At 35.2% G+C, this 17246-nt stretch overlaps 1 protein-coding gene across 1 annotated transcript in view; it reads left to right on the forward strand.

Moving 5' to 3' along the window:
• LOC133543961 (sex comb on midleg-like protein 2) overlaps positions 1–17246 on the forward strand; it is a 73886-nt gene that overhangs the window by 35537 nt on the left and 21103 nt on the right. The window lies entirely within an intron of this gene.

The following is a 17246-nucleotide window of genomic DNA, read 5'->3' on the forward strand; positions in this document are numbered from 1 at the left end:
GTGATGGTATGGGGGTGTAATAGTGCCCAAGGCATGGGGAACCCACCCTTCAGAAGGTATACTATACTACATTACCATTATTTATGTTATATTCATCACTTTATGTTACAATCCCGAAAACAAGTGAGGTTGTCAGGTTGTGTAACAGGTAAATAAAAAGAGAATACAATGATTTGCAAATCATTTTCAACTTATATTCAATTGAATAGACTGCAAAGACAAGATATTTCATGCTCACACTGGAAAACTTAGTTATTTTTTGCAAAAAATGTGCTCATTTGGAATTTCATGGCTGCAACATGTTTTAAAAAAGCTGGCACAAGTGGCAAAAAAGACTGAGAAAGTTGAGGAACGCTAGTCAAACATTTATTTGGAACATCCCACAGGTGAACAGGCTAATTGCGAACAGGTGGGTGCCATGGTTGGGTAAAAAAGCAGCTTCCATGAAATGCTCGGTCATTCACAAACAATGACTTTGTCAACAAATGCGTGAGCAAGTTGTTTAAGAACAACATTTCTCAACCAGCTACTGCAAGGAATTTAGGTCTGTAATATCATCAAAAGTTTCGGAGAATTTGGAGAAATCACTGCAAGTAAGCCATGATATTACGGATTTAGGATCCCACAGGCAGGGTTGCATCAAAAAGAGACATTAGTATGTAAAGGATATCGCCACACGGGCTCAGGAACACTTCAGAAAACCACTCTCAGTGACTACAGTTGGTCGCTACATCTGTAAGTGCAGGTTAAAACTCTACCATGCAAAGCCGAAGCCATTTATCAACAACACCCAGAAACTTTGCCTGCTTCGCCGGGCCCGAGCTCTTCTAAGATGGACTGATGCAAGTGTTCTGACAAGTTCACATTTTAAATTGTTTTTGGAAACTGTGGACGTCGTGTCCGGATTTTTCTAGGCGCAAAGTGATGGTATGGGGGTGTAATAGTGCCCAAGGCATGGGGAACCCACCCTTCAGAAGGTATACTATACTACATTACTATTATTTATGTTATATTCATCACTTTATGTTACAATCCCGAAAACAAGTGAGGTTGTCAGGTTGTGTAACAGGTAAATAAAAAGAGAATACAATGATTTGCAAATCATTTTCAACTTATATTCAATTGAATAGACTGCAAAGACAAGATATTTCATGCTCACACTGGAAAACTTAGTTATTTTTTGCAAAAAATGAGCTCATTTGGAATTTCGTGGCTGCAACATGTTTTAAAAAAGCTGGCACAAGTGGCAAAAAAGACCGAGAAAGTTGAGGAACGCGAGTCAAACATTTATTTGGAACATCCCACAGGTGAACAGGCTAATTGCGAACAGGTGGGTGCCATGGTTGGGTATAAAAGCAGCCTCCATGAAATGCTCGGTCATTCACAAACAATGACTTTGTCAACAAATGCGTGAGCAAGTTGTTTAAGAACAACATTTCTCAACCAGCTACTGCAAGGAATTTAGGGATTTCACTATCTAAGGTCTGTAATATCATCAAAAGGTTCGGAGAATTTGGAGAAATCACTGCACGTAAGCCATGATATTACGGACTTAGGATCCCACAGGCAGGGTTGCATCAAAAAGAGACATTAGTGTGTAAAGGATATCGCCACACGGGCTCAGGAACACTTCAGAAAACCACTCTCAGTGACTACAGTTGGTCGCTACATCTGTAAGTGCAAGTTAAAACTCTTACTATGCAAAGCCAAAGCCATTTATCAACAACACCCGGAAACTTTGCCTGCTTCGCCGGGCCCGAGCTCTTCTAAGATGGACTGATGCAAGTGTTCTGACAAGTTCACATTTTAAATGGTTTTTGGAAACTGTGGACGTCGTGTCCGGATTTTTCTAGGCGCAAAGTGATGGTATGGAGGTGTAATAGTGCCCAAGGCATGGGGAACCCACCCTTCAGAAGGTATACTATACCACATTACTATTATTTATGTTATATTCATCACTTTATGTTACAATCCCGAAAACAAGTGAGGTTTTCAGGTTGTGTAACAGGTAAATAAAAAGAGAATACAATGATTTGCAAATCATTTTCAACTTATATTCAATTGAATAGACTGCAAAGACAAGATATTTCATGCTCACACTGGAAAACTTAGTTATTTTTTGCAAAAAATTAGCTCATTTGGAATTTCATGGCTGCAACATGTTTTCAAAAAGCTGGCACAAGTGGCAAAAAAGACCGAGAAAGTTGAGGAACGCGAGTCAAACATTTATTTGGAACATCCCACAGGTGAACAGGCTAATTGCGAACAGGTGGGTGCCGTGATTGGGTATAAAAGCAGCTTCCATGAAATGCTCGGTCATTCACAAACAATGACTTTGTCAACAAATGCGTGAGCAAGTTGTTTAAGAACAACATTTCTCAACCAGCTACTGCAAGGAATTTAGGGATTTCACTATCTAAGGTCTGTAATATCATCAAAAGGTTCGGAGAATTTGGAGAAATCACTGCACGTAAGCCATGATATTACGGATTTAGGATCCCACAGGCAGGGTTGCATCAAAAAGAGACATTAGTATGTAAAGGATATCGCCACATGGGCTCAGGAACACTTCAGAAAACCACTCTCAGTGACTACAGTTGGTCGCTACATCTGTAAGTGCAAGTTAAAACTCTTACTATGCAAAGCCAAAGCCATTTATCAACAACACCCAGAAACTTTGCCTGCTTCGCCGGGCCCGAGCTCTTCTAAGATGGACTGATGCAAGTGTTCTGACAAGTTCACATTTTAAATTGTTTTTGGAAACTGTGGACGTCGTGTCCGGATTTTTCTAGGCGCAAAGTGATGGTATGGAGGTGTAATAGTGCCCAAGGCATGGGGAACCCACCCTTCAGAAGGTATACTATACTACATTACTATTATTTATGTTATATTCATCACTTTATGTTACAATCCCGAAAACAAGTGAGGTTGTCAGGTTGTGTAACAGGTAAATAAAAAGAGAATACAATGATTTGCAAATCATTTTCAACTTATATTCAATTGAATAGACTGCAAAGACAAGATATTTCATGCTCACACTGGAAAACTTAGTTATTTTTTGCAAAAAATTAGCTCATTTGGAATTTCATGGCTGCAACATGTTTTAAAAAAGCTGGCACAAGTGGCAAAAAAGACCGAGAAAGTTGAGGAACGCTAGTCAAACATTTATTTGGAACATCCCACAGGTGAACAGGCTAATTGCGAACAGGTGGGTGCCATGATTGGGTATAAAAGCAGCTTCCATGAAATGCTCGGTCATTCACAAACAATGACTTTGTCAACAAATGCGTGAGCAAGTTGTTTAAGAACAACATTTCTCAACCAGCTACTGCAAGGAATTTAGGTCTGTAATATCATCAAAAGTTTCGGAGAATTTTGAGAAATCCCTGCACGTAAGCCATGATATTACGGACTTAGGATCCCACAGGCAGGGTTGCATCAAAAAGAGACATTAGTATGTAAAGGATATCTCCACGTGGGCTCAGGAACACTTCAGAAAACCACTCTCAGTGACTACAGTTGGTCGCTACATCTGTAAGTGCAAGTTAAAACTCTTACTATGCAAAGCCAAAGCCATTTATCAACAACACCCAGAAACTTTGCCTGCTTCGCCGGGCCCGAGCTCTTCTAAGATGGACTGATGCAAGTGTTCTGACAAGTTCACATTTTAAATTGTTTTTGGAAACTGTGGACGTCGTGTCCGGATTTTTCTAGGCGCAAAGTGTAAAATCCAGCATGTGTGATGGTATGGGGAACTTACACATCTGTGAAGGCACCATTAATGCTGAAAGGTCCATACAGCTTTTGGTGCAAAATATGTTGTCATCCATGCAACGTTATCATGGACACCCCTGCTTATTTCAGCAAGACAATGCCAAGCCAAGTGTTACAACAGCGTGGCTTCGTAGTAAAAGAGGGTGGGTACTAGACTGGCCTGCCTGTAGTCCAGACCTGTCTCCCATTGAAAATGTGTGGCGCATTATGAAGCCTAAAATAGCACAACGGAGACCCCGGACTGTTGGACAACTTAAGCTGTACATCAAGCAAGAATGGGAAAGAATTCCACTTGAAAAATGTGTCTCCTCAGTTCCCAAACTGAATGTTGTTAAAAGGAAAGGCCATGTAACACAGTGGTAAAAATGCCAACTTTTTTGCAACCATTATATTCTAAGTTAATGATTATTTGCCAAAAAAAGAAGTTTCTCGATGTGAACATGATATATCTTGTCTTTGCAGTCTATTTAACTGAATACAAGTTGAAAAGGATTTGCAAATCATTGTATTCTCTTTTTATTTACCATTTATGCAAAGTGACAACTTCACCGCTTTTGTTTTTTTGTATTATATTAATCACATTATTTGATTCATCAAATGATGTTATTAACACTCACTCATTAACTTGAAGTCGTATAAAGAAAAGGTCGACAGGTGTACCAGAATATGTTTATTATCTTTTAAAGCAGTTTGCATACATGTGTGGCTACATATTTGTGTTTCAAGAGGCAAGTCATGGCATTGAGAATGTGTAATAAAAATATATCACACAAATATATAATAAAACGATACCCTTCGTCCGTGTAAAGAAGCTATAGTGCAAAAAAAACTTCCTAAAATGACCGAGGTCATGTTGTTCCGACTTAAAATCCGTCAGTAAAATGCTGTCTGGATGGATTTGTGTCTCATTCTTTTGAGAATCCTGCGTGTGACTGAAGAGTTAAGGAGTGGGGGCTGCTTCATCCATCCATTTTCCACCGCTTGGCCTTTTCAGGATGTAAAGATATCACAGAACAATATCATCACGGTATTAAGTGCAAACAACAATCGTGTTTATTACTACAGACATGTTTTTAAGTGCCAACAGTCATATTCATTACTACAGACATGTCTTTTAAGTGCTTACAAAAATCATATTTATCACTACAGACATGTCTTTTAAGTGCGTAAATAAATCATATTTATCACTACAGACATGTCTTTTAAGTGCGTAAATAAATCACATTTATCACTACAGACATGTCTTTTAAGTGCGTAAATAAATCATATTTATCACTACAGACATGTCTTTTAAGTGCGTAAATAAATCATATTTTTCACTATAGACATGTCTTTTAAGTGCGTAAATAAATCATATTTATCACTACAGACATGTCTTTTAAGTGCGTAAATAAATCATATTTATCACTACAGACATGTCTTTTAAGTGCGTAAATAAATCATATTTATCACTACAGACATGTCTTTTAAGTGCGTAAATAAATCATTTATCACTACAGACATGTCTAAGTGTTTAAATAAATCATATTTATCACTACAGACATGTCTTTTAAGTGCGTAAATAAATCATGTTTATCACTACAGACATGTCTTTTAAGTGCGTAAATAAATCATATTTATCACTACAGACATGTCTTTTAAGTGCGTAAATAAATCATATTTATCACTACAGACATGTCTTTTAAGTGCGTAAATAAATCATATTTATCACTACAGACATGTCTTTTAAGTGCGTAAATAAATCATATTTATCACTACAGACATGTCTTTTAAGTGCGTAAATAAATCATATTTATCACTACAGACATGTCTTTTAAGTGCGTAAATAAATCATATTTATCACTACAGACATGTCTTTTAAGTGCGTAAATAAATCATTTATCACTACAGACATGTCTAAGTGTTTAAATAAATCATATTTATCACTACAGACATGTCTTTTAAGTGCGTAAATAAATCATGTTTATCACTACAGACATGTCTTTTAAGTGCGTAAATAAATCATATTTATCACTACAGACATGTCTTTTAAGTGCGTAAATAAATCATATTTATCACTACAGACATGTCTTTTAAGTGCGTAAATAAATCATATTTATCACTACAGACATGTCTTTTAAGTGCGTAAATAAATCATTTATCACTACAGACATGTCTAAGTGTTTAAATAAATCATATTTATCACTACAGACATGTCTTTTAAGTGCGTAAATAAATCATATTTATCACTACAGACATGTCTTTTAAGTGCGTAAATAAATCATTTATCACTACAGACATGTCTAAGTGTTTAAATAAATCATATTTATCACTACAGACATGTCTTTTAAGTGCGTAAATAAATCATGTTTATCACTACAGACATGTCTTTTAAGTGCGTAAATAAATCATATTTATCACTACAGACATGTCTTTTAAGTGCGTAAATAAATCATATTTATCACTACAGACATGTCTTTTAAGTGCGTAAATAAATCATATTTATCACTACAGACATGTCTTTTAAGTGCGTAAATAAATCATATTTATCACTACAGACATGTCTTTTAAGTGCGTAAATAAATCATATTTATCACTACAGACATGTCTTTTAAGTGCGTAAATAAATCATATTTATCACTACAGACATGTCTTTTAAGTGCGTAAATAAATCATTTATCACTACAGACATGTCTAAGTGTTTAAATAAATCATATTTATCACTACAGACATGTCTTTTAAGTGCGTAAATAAATCATGTTTATCACTACAGACATGTCTTTTAAGTGCGTAAATAAATCATATTTATTACTACAGTCATATTTATTACTACAGATATGTCTTAAGTGCTTACAGAAATTATACTTATTATGGCAGAGGGGTTAGTGCGTCTGCCTCACAATACGAAGTTCCTGCAGTCCTGGGTTCAAATCCAGGCTCGGGATCTTTCTGTGTGGAGTTTGCATGTTCTCCCCGTGAATGCGTGGGTTCCCTCCGGGTACTCCGGCTTCCTCCCACTTCCAAAGACATGCACCTGGGGATAGGTTGATTGGCGACACTAAATTGGCCCTAGTGTGTGAATGTGAGTGTGAATGTTGTCTGTCTATCTGTGTTGGCCCTGCGATGAGGTGGCGACTTGTCCATGGTGTACCCTGCCTTCCGCCCGATTGTAGCTGAGATAGGCGCCAGCGCCCCCCGCGACCCCGAAAGGGAATAAGCGGTAGAAAATGGATGGATGGACTACAGACATGTTTTTAAGTGCCAACTGTCATATTCATTACTACAGACATGTCTTTTAAGTGCGTAAATAAATCATAATTATCACTACAGACATGTCTAAGTGCTTAAATAAATCATATTTATCACTACAGACATGTCTTTTAAGTGCTAACAACAATCATATTTATTACTACAAACATGATTTTAAGTGCTAAGAGTCATATTTATAACTTATGTCTTTATGTCTTAAGTGCTTAAATAAATCATATTTATCACCAACCTCGTCATGTCCGTTGTGTTCTGAGCAAGACACTTCACCCTTGCTCCTGATGGGTGCTGGTTAGCGCCTTGCATGGCAGCTCCCTCCATCAGTGTGTGAATGTGGAAGTAGTATCAAAGCGCTTTGAGTACCTTGAAGGTTAGAAAAGCGCTATACAAGTACAACCCATTTACTACAGACATGTCTTTTAAGTGCTAACAACAATCGTATTTATTAGTACAGAGATGTCTTTTAAGTGCAAACAACAATCGTGTTTATCACTACAGACATGTTTTTTAAGTGCTAACAGTCATATTCATTACTACAGACATGTCTTTTAAGTGCTTAAATAAATCATATTTATTACTACAGTCATATTTATTACTACAGATATGTCTTAAGTGCTTACAAAAATCATATTTATTACTACAGACATGTTTTTTAAGTGCTAAGAGTCATGTTTATAACTGTCAACATTTCTTTTAAGTGATTAAATTAATCATATTTACCACTACAGGCATGTTTTTTTAAGTCCTAACAGTCATAGTTATCACTAAAGACATGTCTTAAGTGCTTAAATAAATTATTTTCATCACTTCAGACATGTATTTTAAGTGCTAACAACAATCGTATTCATTACTACAGACATGTCTTTTAAGTGCAAACAACAATCGTGTTTATCACTACAGGCATGTTTTTTAAGTGCTAACAGTCATATTTACCACTACAGACATGTCTTTTAAGTGCTTAAATAAATCATATTTATTACTACAGACATATTTATCACTACAGATATGTCTTAAGTGCTTACAAAAATCATACTTATTACTACAGACATGTTTTTTAAGTGCTAAGAGTCATGTTTATAACTGTCAACATTTCTTTTAAGTGATTAAATTAATCATATTTACCACTACAGGCATGTTTTTTAAGTCCTAACAGTCATGTTATCACTAAAGACATGTCTTAAGTGCTTAAATAAATTATTTTCATCACTTCAGACATGTCTTTTAAGTGCAAACAACAATCGTATTCATTACTACAGACAATCGTGTTTATCACTACAGGCATGTTTTTTAAGTGCTAACAGTCATATTTACCACTACAGACATGTCTTTTAAGTGCTTAACTAAATCATATTTATTACTGCAGTCATATTTATTACTACAGATATGTCTTAAGTGCTTACAAAAATCATATTTATTACTACAGACATGTTTTTTAGGTGCTAAGAGTCATGTTTATAACTGTCAACATTTCTTTTAAGTGATTAAATTAATCATATTTACCACTACAGGCATGTTTTTTAAGTCCTAACAGTCATAGTTATCACTAAAGACATGTCTTAAGTCCTTAAATAAATTATTTTCATCACTTCAGACATGCTAACAACAATCGTATTCATTACTACAGACATGTCTTTTAAGTGCAAACAACAATCGTGTTTATCACTACAGGCATGTTTTTTAAGTGCTAACAGTCATATTTACCACTACAGACATGTCTTTTAAGTGCTTAAATAAACCATATTTATTAGTACAGTCATATTTATTACTACAGATATGTCTTAAGTGCTTACAAAAATTATACTTATTACTACAGACATGTTTTTTAAGTGCCAAGAGTCATGTTTATAACTGTCAACATTTCTTTTAAGTGATTAAATTAATCATATTTACCACTACAGGCATGTTTTTTAAGTCCTAACAGTCATAGTTATCACTAAAGACATGTCTTAAGTGCTTAAAGAAATTATTTTCATCACTTCAGACATGTATTTTAAGTGCAAACAACAATCGTATTCATTACTACAGACATGTCTTTTAAGTGCAAACAACAATCGTGTTTATCACTACAGGCATGTTTTTTAAGTGCTAACAGTCATATTTACCACTACAGACATGTCTTTTAAGTGCTTAAATAAATCATATTTATTACTACAGTCATATTTATTACTACAGATATGTCTTAAGTGCTTACAAAAATCATACTTATTACTACAGACATGTTTTTTTAAGTGCTAAGAGTCATGTTTATAACTGTCAACATTTCTTTTAAGTGATTAAATTAATCATATTTACCACTACAGGCATGTTTTTTAAGTCCTAACAGTCATAGTTATCACTAAATCATCCATATGACCAGTAGTCATTTTTACTGTCATTGAACACATCATCCATGTGATTAGTAGTCATGTTTACTGTCATTGAACACATCATCCATATGACTAGTTTTCATGTTTACTGTCATTGAACACATCATCCATATGACCAGTAGTCAATTTTACTGTCATTGAACACATCATTCATGTGATTAGTAGTCAATTTTTCTGTCATTGAACACATCATCCGTATGGTCAGTAGTCATGTTTACTGTCATTGAACACATCACCCATGTGACCAGTAGTCATTTTTACTGTCATTGAACACATCATCCATGTGATTAGTAGTCATGTTTACTGTCATTGAACACATCATCCATATGACCAGTTTTCATGTTTACTGTCATTGAACACATCATCCATATGACCAGTAGTCATGTTTACTGTCATTGAACACATCATCCATATGACCAGTAGTCATGTTTACTGTCATTGAACACATCATCCATATGACCAGTAGTCATGTTTACTGTCATTGAACACATCATCCATATGACAAGTAGTCATGTTTACTGTCATTGAACAAATCATCCATGTGATCGGTAGTCATTTTTACTGTCATTGAACACATCATCCATGTGATTAGTAGTCATGTTTACTGTCATTGAACACATCATCCATATGACCAGTTTTCATGTTTACTGTCATTGAACACATCATCCATATGACCAGTAGTCATGTTTACTGTCATTGAACACATCATCCATATGATCAGTAGTCATGTTTACTGTCATTGAACACATCATCCATATGACCAGTAGTCATGTTTACTGTCATTGAACACATCATCCATATGACCAGTAGTCATGTTTACTGTCATTGAACACATCATTCATATGACCAGTAGTCATGTTTACTGTCATTGAACACATCATCCATGTGATCAGTAGTCATGTTTATTGTCATTGAACACATCATCATACAAATCCCGTTTCCATATGTGTTGTGAAATTGTGTTAGATGTAAACATAAACGGAATACAATGATTTGCAAATCATTTTCAACTCATATTCAGTTGAATATGCTACAAAGACAACATATTTGATGTTCAAACTGATAAACATTTTTTTTTTTGCAAATCATTAACTTTAGAATTTGATGCCAGCAAAACGTGACTAAGAAGTTGGGAACTGTGGCAATAAATACTGATAAAGTTGAGGAATGCTCATCCGACACTTATTTGGAACATCCCACAGGTGTGCAGGCTAATTGGGAACAGGTGGGTGCCATGATTGGGGATAAAAACAGCTTCCCAAAAATGCTCAGTCTTTCACAAGAAAGGATGGGGCGAGGTACACCCCTTTGTCCACAACTACGTGAGCAAATAGTCAAACATTGTTCTTAAACTGTTTGACTAAGTGCAATTGCAAGAAATTTAGGGATGTCCACGTCTATGGTCCATAATATCTTCAAAAGGTTCAGAGAATCTGGAGAAATCACTCCACGTAAGCGGCATGGCCGCAAACCAACATTGAATGACCGTGACCTTCGACCCCTCAGACGGCACTGTATCAAAATCCGACATCAATCTCTAAAGGACATCACCACATGGGCTCAGGAACACTTCAGAAAACCACTGTCACTTAATACAGTTCGTCGCTACATCTGTAAGTGTAAGTTAAAACTCTACTATGGAAAGCGACAGCCATTTATCAACAACATCCAGAAACGGCGCCGGCTTCTCTGGGCCCAAGATCATCTAAGATGGACTGATGCAAAGTGGAAAAGTGTTCTGTGGTCTGACGAGTCCACATTTCAAATTGTTTTTTGGAAGCGAACCATCCAGACTGTTATCGACGCAAAGTTGAAAAGCCAGCATGTGTGATGGTATGGGGGTGCATTAGTGCCCAAGGCATGGGTAACTTACACATCTGTGAAGGCACCATTAATGCTGAAAGGTCCATACAGGTTTTGAGGCAACATATGTTGTCATCCAAGCAACGTTATCATGGACGCCCCTGCTTATTTCAGCAAGACAATGCCAAGCCACCTGTTAGAACAGTGTGGCTTCGTAGTAAAATAGTGCAGGAACTCTCCTGGCCCGCCTGCAGTCCAGACCTGTCTCCCATGGAAAATGTGTGGCACATTATGAAGGGTAAAATACGACAGCGGAGACCCCGGATTGTTGAACGACTGAAGCGCTACATAAAACAAGAATAGGAAAGAATTCCACTTTTAAAGCTTCAACAACTAGTTTCCTCAGTTCCCAAACGTTTATTGAGTGTTGGTAAAAGAAAAAGGTGATGTAACACAGTGGTGAACATGCCCTTTCCCAACTACTTTGGCACGTGTTGCAGCCATGAAATTCTAAGTTAATTATTATTTGCAAAAAAAAAATCAAGTTTATGAGTTTGAACATCAAATATGTTGTCTTTGTAGTGCATTCAACTGAATATGGGTTGAAAATGATTTGCAAATCATTGTATTCTGTTTATATTTACATCTAACACAATTTCCCAACTCATACGGAAACGGGGTTTGTAGATGAGGCAATTCCTGAAGGAATGAACTGAAATGCTGACAATGTAAGAATAGTTTGAATGTTGGAAGGGTTTGGATTTCCAGGTGAACCGCAATTTGGTTTGGAACTTGGTTAAGTGTTAGTTTGAATGTCCAGGGTGAGTGGGATGTGTTGATGTTGGAGTTGTTTGAATAGGTTGAAAAATGTGGGAATTGTACAACTTGGAAAAATGGCCCATTTGTTTCAATGCGAACTTCCTGGAATTTTGGGAAAAGCGGGATTTATTTGAATATGATTAGGAGCATGAATGCCCTGAATGCATCATATGGTTGGTGTTGGAATTGTTGTAGTAGTAACAGTTTTTTAATTGAAAAATGGTATTACGGAATTTTGGGAAAACCGGGAATTCTTCAGTATTTTTAACTTGTTTTTTGTCGTGACTAAGAGGAATGTTTTGACAGTGGAACGGTTGAAATGGGTGGAAAAATGTGAAAGGAGTCATCGCACTAAAAATGGTTGTAAATAAGGTTAGAAACAGGAATTCCTAGAAATTTGTTGAACGTGGGAAAATGATTGTTTGAATTTAATTTGTTGAAGGTGTAATGGTTTGATTTAGTTGAAAAATGTGGGAATGGTGGAAGTTTGAAAAATGGATCATTCATTTTGAATGGGTTAAAATTTTAGTCCTTAAAACTGGGAATTCTAGGAAATCCAGGAATTTTTTTTAGAAGTATTGAAGGAGAGCACATAATTCCTGAACAGGCTGAATATTTTGAAGTCGGAACGGTTTGAATCGGATAAGAATGTGGGAGTTGTGGAACTTTGAAAAATCTCCCATTTTTTTTCCAATGGGAATTTCATGGACATTTGGGAATTTTGGGAAAAGCAGGATTTTTTGGGAGAATGATTAGAAACATGCGTGTCCCGAATGAATAATATGGTTTGTGTTGGAATTGTTTAAATCGGTCAAGAAATGTTGAAGTAGTAACAGTTTTTTAATTGAAAAATGGTATTACGGAATTTTGGGAAAACCGGGAATTTTTCAGTATCTTAAACTAACTTGTTTTTTGTCCTGACTAAGAGGAATGTTTTGACAGTGGAACGGTTGAAATGGGTGGAAAAATGTGAAAGGAGTCATCGCACTAAAAATGGTTGTAAATAAGGTTAGAAACAGGAATTCCTAGAAATTTGTTGAATGTGGGAAAATGATTGTTTGAATTTAATTTGTTGAAGGTGTAATGGTTTGATTTAGTTGAAAAATGTGGGAATGGTTCTAAGTTTGAAAAATGGATCATTCATTTTGAATGGGTTAAAATTTTAGTCCTTAAAACTGGGAATTCTAGGAAATCCAGGAATTTTTTTTAGAAGTATTGAAGGAGAGCACATAATTCCTGAACAGGCTGAATATTTTGAAGTTGGAACGGTTTGAATCGGATAAGAATGTGGAACTTAGAAAAATCCCCCATTTTTTTCAATGGGAATTTCATGGACATTTGGGAATTTTGGGAAAAGCAGGATTTTTTGGGGATAGTGATTAGAAACATGCATGTCCCGAATGGATAATATGGTTTGTGTTGGAATTGTTTAAATCGGTCAGGAAATGTTGAAGTAGTAACAGTTTTTTAATTGAAAAATGGTATTACGGAATTTTGGAAAAAACGGGAATTTTTCAATATCTTTAACTTGTTTTTTGTCCTGACTAAGAGGAATGTTTTGACAGTGGAACGGTTGAAATGGGTGGAAAAATGTGAAAGGAGTCATCGCGCTAAAAATGGTTGTAAATAAGGTTAGAAACAACAGGAATTCCTGAAAATTTGTTGAACGTGGGAAAATGATTGTTTGAATTTAATTTGTTGAAGGTGTAATGGTTTGATTTAGTTGAAAAATGTGGGAATGGTGGAAGTTTGAAAAATGGATCATTCATTTTGAATGGGTTAAAATTTTCGTCCTTAAAACTGGGAATTCTAGGAAATCCAGGAATTTTTTTTTAGAACTAATGAAGGAGAGCACATAATTCCTGAACAGGCTGAATATTTTGAAGTTGGAACGGTTTGAGTCGGATAAGAATGTGGGAGTTGTGGAACTTTGAAAAATCTCCCATTTTTTTTTCCAATGGGAATTTCATGGACATTTGGGAATTTTGGGAAAAGCAGGATTTTTTTGGGAGAATGATTAGGAACATGCGTGTCCCGAATGGATAATATGGTTTGTGTTGGAATTGTTTAAATCGGTCAAGAAATGTTGAATTAGTAACAGTTTTTTATTGAAAAAAGGTATTACGGAATTTTAGAAAAACCGGGAATTTTTCAATATCTTTAACTTGTTTTTTGTCCTGACTAAGAGGAATGTTTTGACAGTGGAACGGTTGAAATGGGTGGAAAAATGTGAAAGGAGTCATCGCACTAAAAATGGTTGTAAATAAGGTTAGAAACAACAGGAATTCCTGAAAATTTGTTGAATGTGGGAAAATGATTGTTTGAATTTAATTTGTTGAAGGTGTAATGGTTTGATTTAGTTGAAAAATGTGGGAATGGTGGAAGTTTGAAAAATGGATCATTCATTTTGAATGGGTTAAAATTTTAGTCCTTAAAACTGGGAATTCTAGGAAATCCAGGAATTTTTTTTAGAAGTATTGAAGGAGAGCACATAATTCCTGAACAGGCTGAATATTTTGAAGTTGGAACGGTTTGAATCGGATAAGAATGTGGGAGTTGTGGAACTTTGAAAAATCTCCCATTTTTTTTTTCAATGGGAATTTCATGGACATTTGGGAATTTTGAGAAAAGCAGGATTTTTTGGGGAGAATGATTAGGAACATGCGTGTCCCGAATGGATAATATGGTTTGTGTTGGAATTGTTTAAATCGGTCAAGAAATGTTGAAGTAGTAACAGTTTTTTAATTGAAAAATGGTATTACGGAATTTTAGAAAAAACGGGAATTTTTCAGTATCTTAAACTAACTTGTTTTTTGTCCTGACTAAGAGGAATGTTTTGACAGTGGAACGGTTGAAATGGGTGGAAAAATGTGAAAGGAGTCATCGCACTAAAAATGGTTGTAAATAAGGTTAGAAACAGGAATTCCTGAAAATTTGTTGAATTTGGGAAAATGATTGTTTGAATTTAATTTGTTGAAGGTGTAATGGTTTGATTTAGTTGAAAAATGTGGGAATGGTGGAAGTTTGAAAAATGGATCATTCATTTTGAATGGGTTAAAATTTTAGTCCTTAAAACTGGGAATTCTAGGAAATCCAGGAATTTTTTATAGAAGTATTGAAGGAGAGCACATAATTCCTGAACAGGCTGAATATTTTGAAGTTGGAACGGTTGAAATGGCTGGAAAAATGTGAAAGGAGTCATCGCACTAAAAATGGTTGTAAATAAGGTTAGAAACAACAGGAATTCCTAGAAATGTGTTGAACGTGGGAAAATGATTGTTTGAATTTAATGTGTTGAAGGTGTAATGGTTTGATTTAGTTGAAAAATGTGGGAATGGTGGAAGTTTGAAAAATGAATCATTCATTTTGAATGGGTTAAAATTTTAGTCCTTAAAACTGGGAATTCTAGGAAATCCAGGAATTTTTTTTTAGAATTATTGAAGGAGAGCACATAATTCCTGAACAGGCTGAATATTTTGAAGTTGGAACGGTTTGAATCGGATAAGAATGTGGGAGTTGTGGAACTTTGAAAAATCTCCCATTTTTTTTCCAATGGGAATTTCATGGACATTTGGGAATTTTGGGAAAAGCAGGATTTTTTTGGGAGAATGATTAGGAACATGCGTGTCCCGAATGGATAATATGGTTTGTGTTGGAATTGTTTAAATCGGTCAAGAAATGTTGAATTAGTAACAGTTTTTTATTGAAAAAAGGTATTACGGAATTTTAGAAAAACCGGGAATTTTTCAATATCTTTAACTTGTTTTTTGTCCTGACTAAGAGGAATGTTTTGACAGTGGAACGGTTGAAATGGGTGGAAAAATGTGAAAGGAGTCATCGCACTAAAAATGGTTGTAAATAAGGTTAGAAACAACAGGAATTCCTGAAAATTTGTTGAATGTGGGAAAATGATTGTTTGAATTTAATTTGTTGAAGGTGTAATGGTTTGATTTAGTTGAAAAATGTGGGAATGGTGGAAGTTTGAAAAATGGATCATTCATTTTGAATGGGTTAAAATTTTAGTCCTTAAAACTGGGAATTCTAGGAAATCCAGGAATTTTTTTTAGAAGTATTGAAGGAGAGCACATAATTCCTGAACAGGCTGAATATTTTGAAGTTGGAACGGTTTGAATCGGATAAGAATGTGGGAGTTGTGGAACTTTGAAAAATCTCCCATTTTTTTTTTCAATGGGAATTTCATGGACATTTGGGAATTTTGAGAAAAGCAGGATTTTTTGGGGAGAATGATTAGGAACATGCGTGTCCCGAATGGATAATATGGTTTGTGTTGGAATTGTTTAAATCGGTCAAGAAATGTTGAAGTAGTAACAGTTTTTTAATTGAAAAATGGTATTACGGAATTTTAGAAAAACCGGGAATTTTTCAGTATCTTAAACTAACTTGTTTTTTGTCCTGACTAAGAGGAATGTTTTGACAGTGGAACGGTTGAAATGGGTGGAAAAATGTGAAAGGAGTCATCGCACTAAAAATGGTTGTAAATAAGGTTCGAAACAACAGGAATTCCTGAAAATTTGTTGAATGTGGGAAAATGATTGTTTGAATTTAATGTGTTGAAGGTGTAATGGTTTGATTTAGTTGAAAAATGTGGGAATGGTTCTAAGTTTGAAAAATGGATCATTCATTTTGAATGGGGAAAATGTCCCTAAAAACTGGGAATTCTAGGAAATCCAGGAATTTTTTTTGGAACTATTGAAGGAGAGCACATAATTCCTGAACAGGCTGAATATTTTGAAGTTGGAACGGTTTGAATCGGATAAGAATGTGGGAGTTGTGGAACTTTGAAAAATCTCCCATTTTTTTTTCCAATGGGAATTTCATGGACATTTGGGAATTTTGGGAAAAGCAGGATTTTTTGGGGATAGTGATTAGAAACATGCGTGTCCCGAATGGATAATATGGTTGGTGTTGGAATTGTTTAAATCGGTCAAGAAATGTTGAAGTAGTAACAGTTTTTTAATTGAAAAATGGTATTACGGAATTTTAGAAAAAACGGGAATTTTTCAGTATCTTAAACTAACTTGTTTTTTGTCCTGACTAAGAGGAATGTTTTGACAGTGGAACGGTTGAAATGGGTGGAAAAATGTGAAAGGAGTCATCGCACTAAAAATGGTTGTAAATAAGGTTAGAAACAGGAATTCCTGAAAATTTGTTGAATGTGGGAAAATGATTGTTTGAATTTAATGTGTTGAAGGTGTAATGGTTTGATTTAGTTGAAAA

The sequence above is a fragment of the Nerophis ophidion genome, linkage group LG26 (assembly GCF_033978795.1).
Source record: "Nerophis ophidion isolate RoL-2023_Sa linkage group LG26, RoL_Noph_v1.0, whole genome shotgun sequence".
NCBI classification, from domain to species: Eukaryota; Metazoa; Chordata; class Actinopteri; order Syngnathiformes; family Syngnathidae; genus Nerophis; species Nerophis ophidion.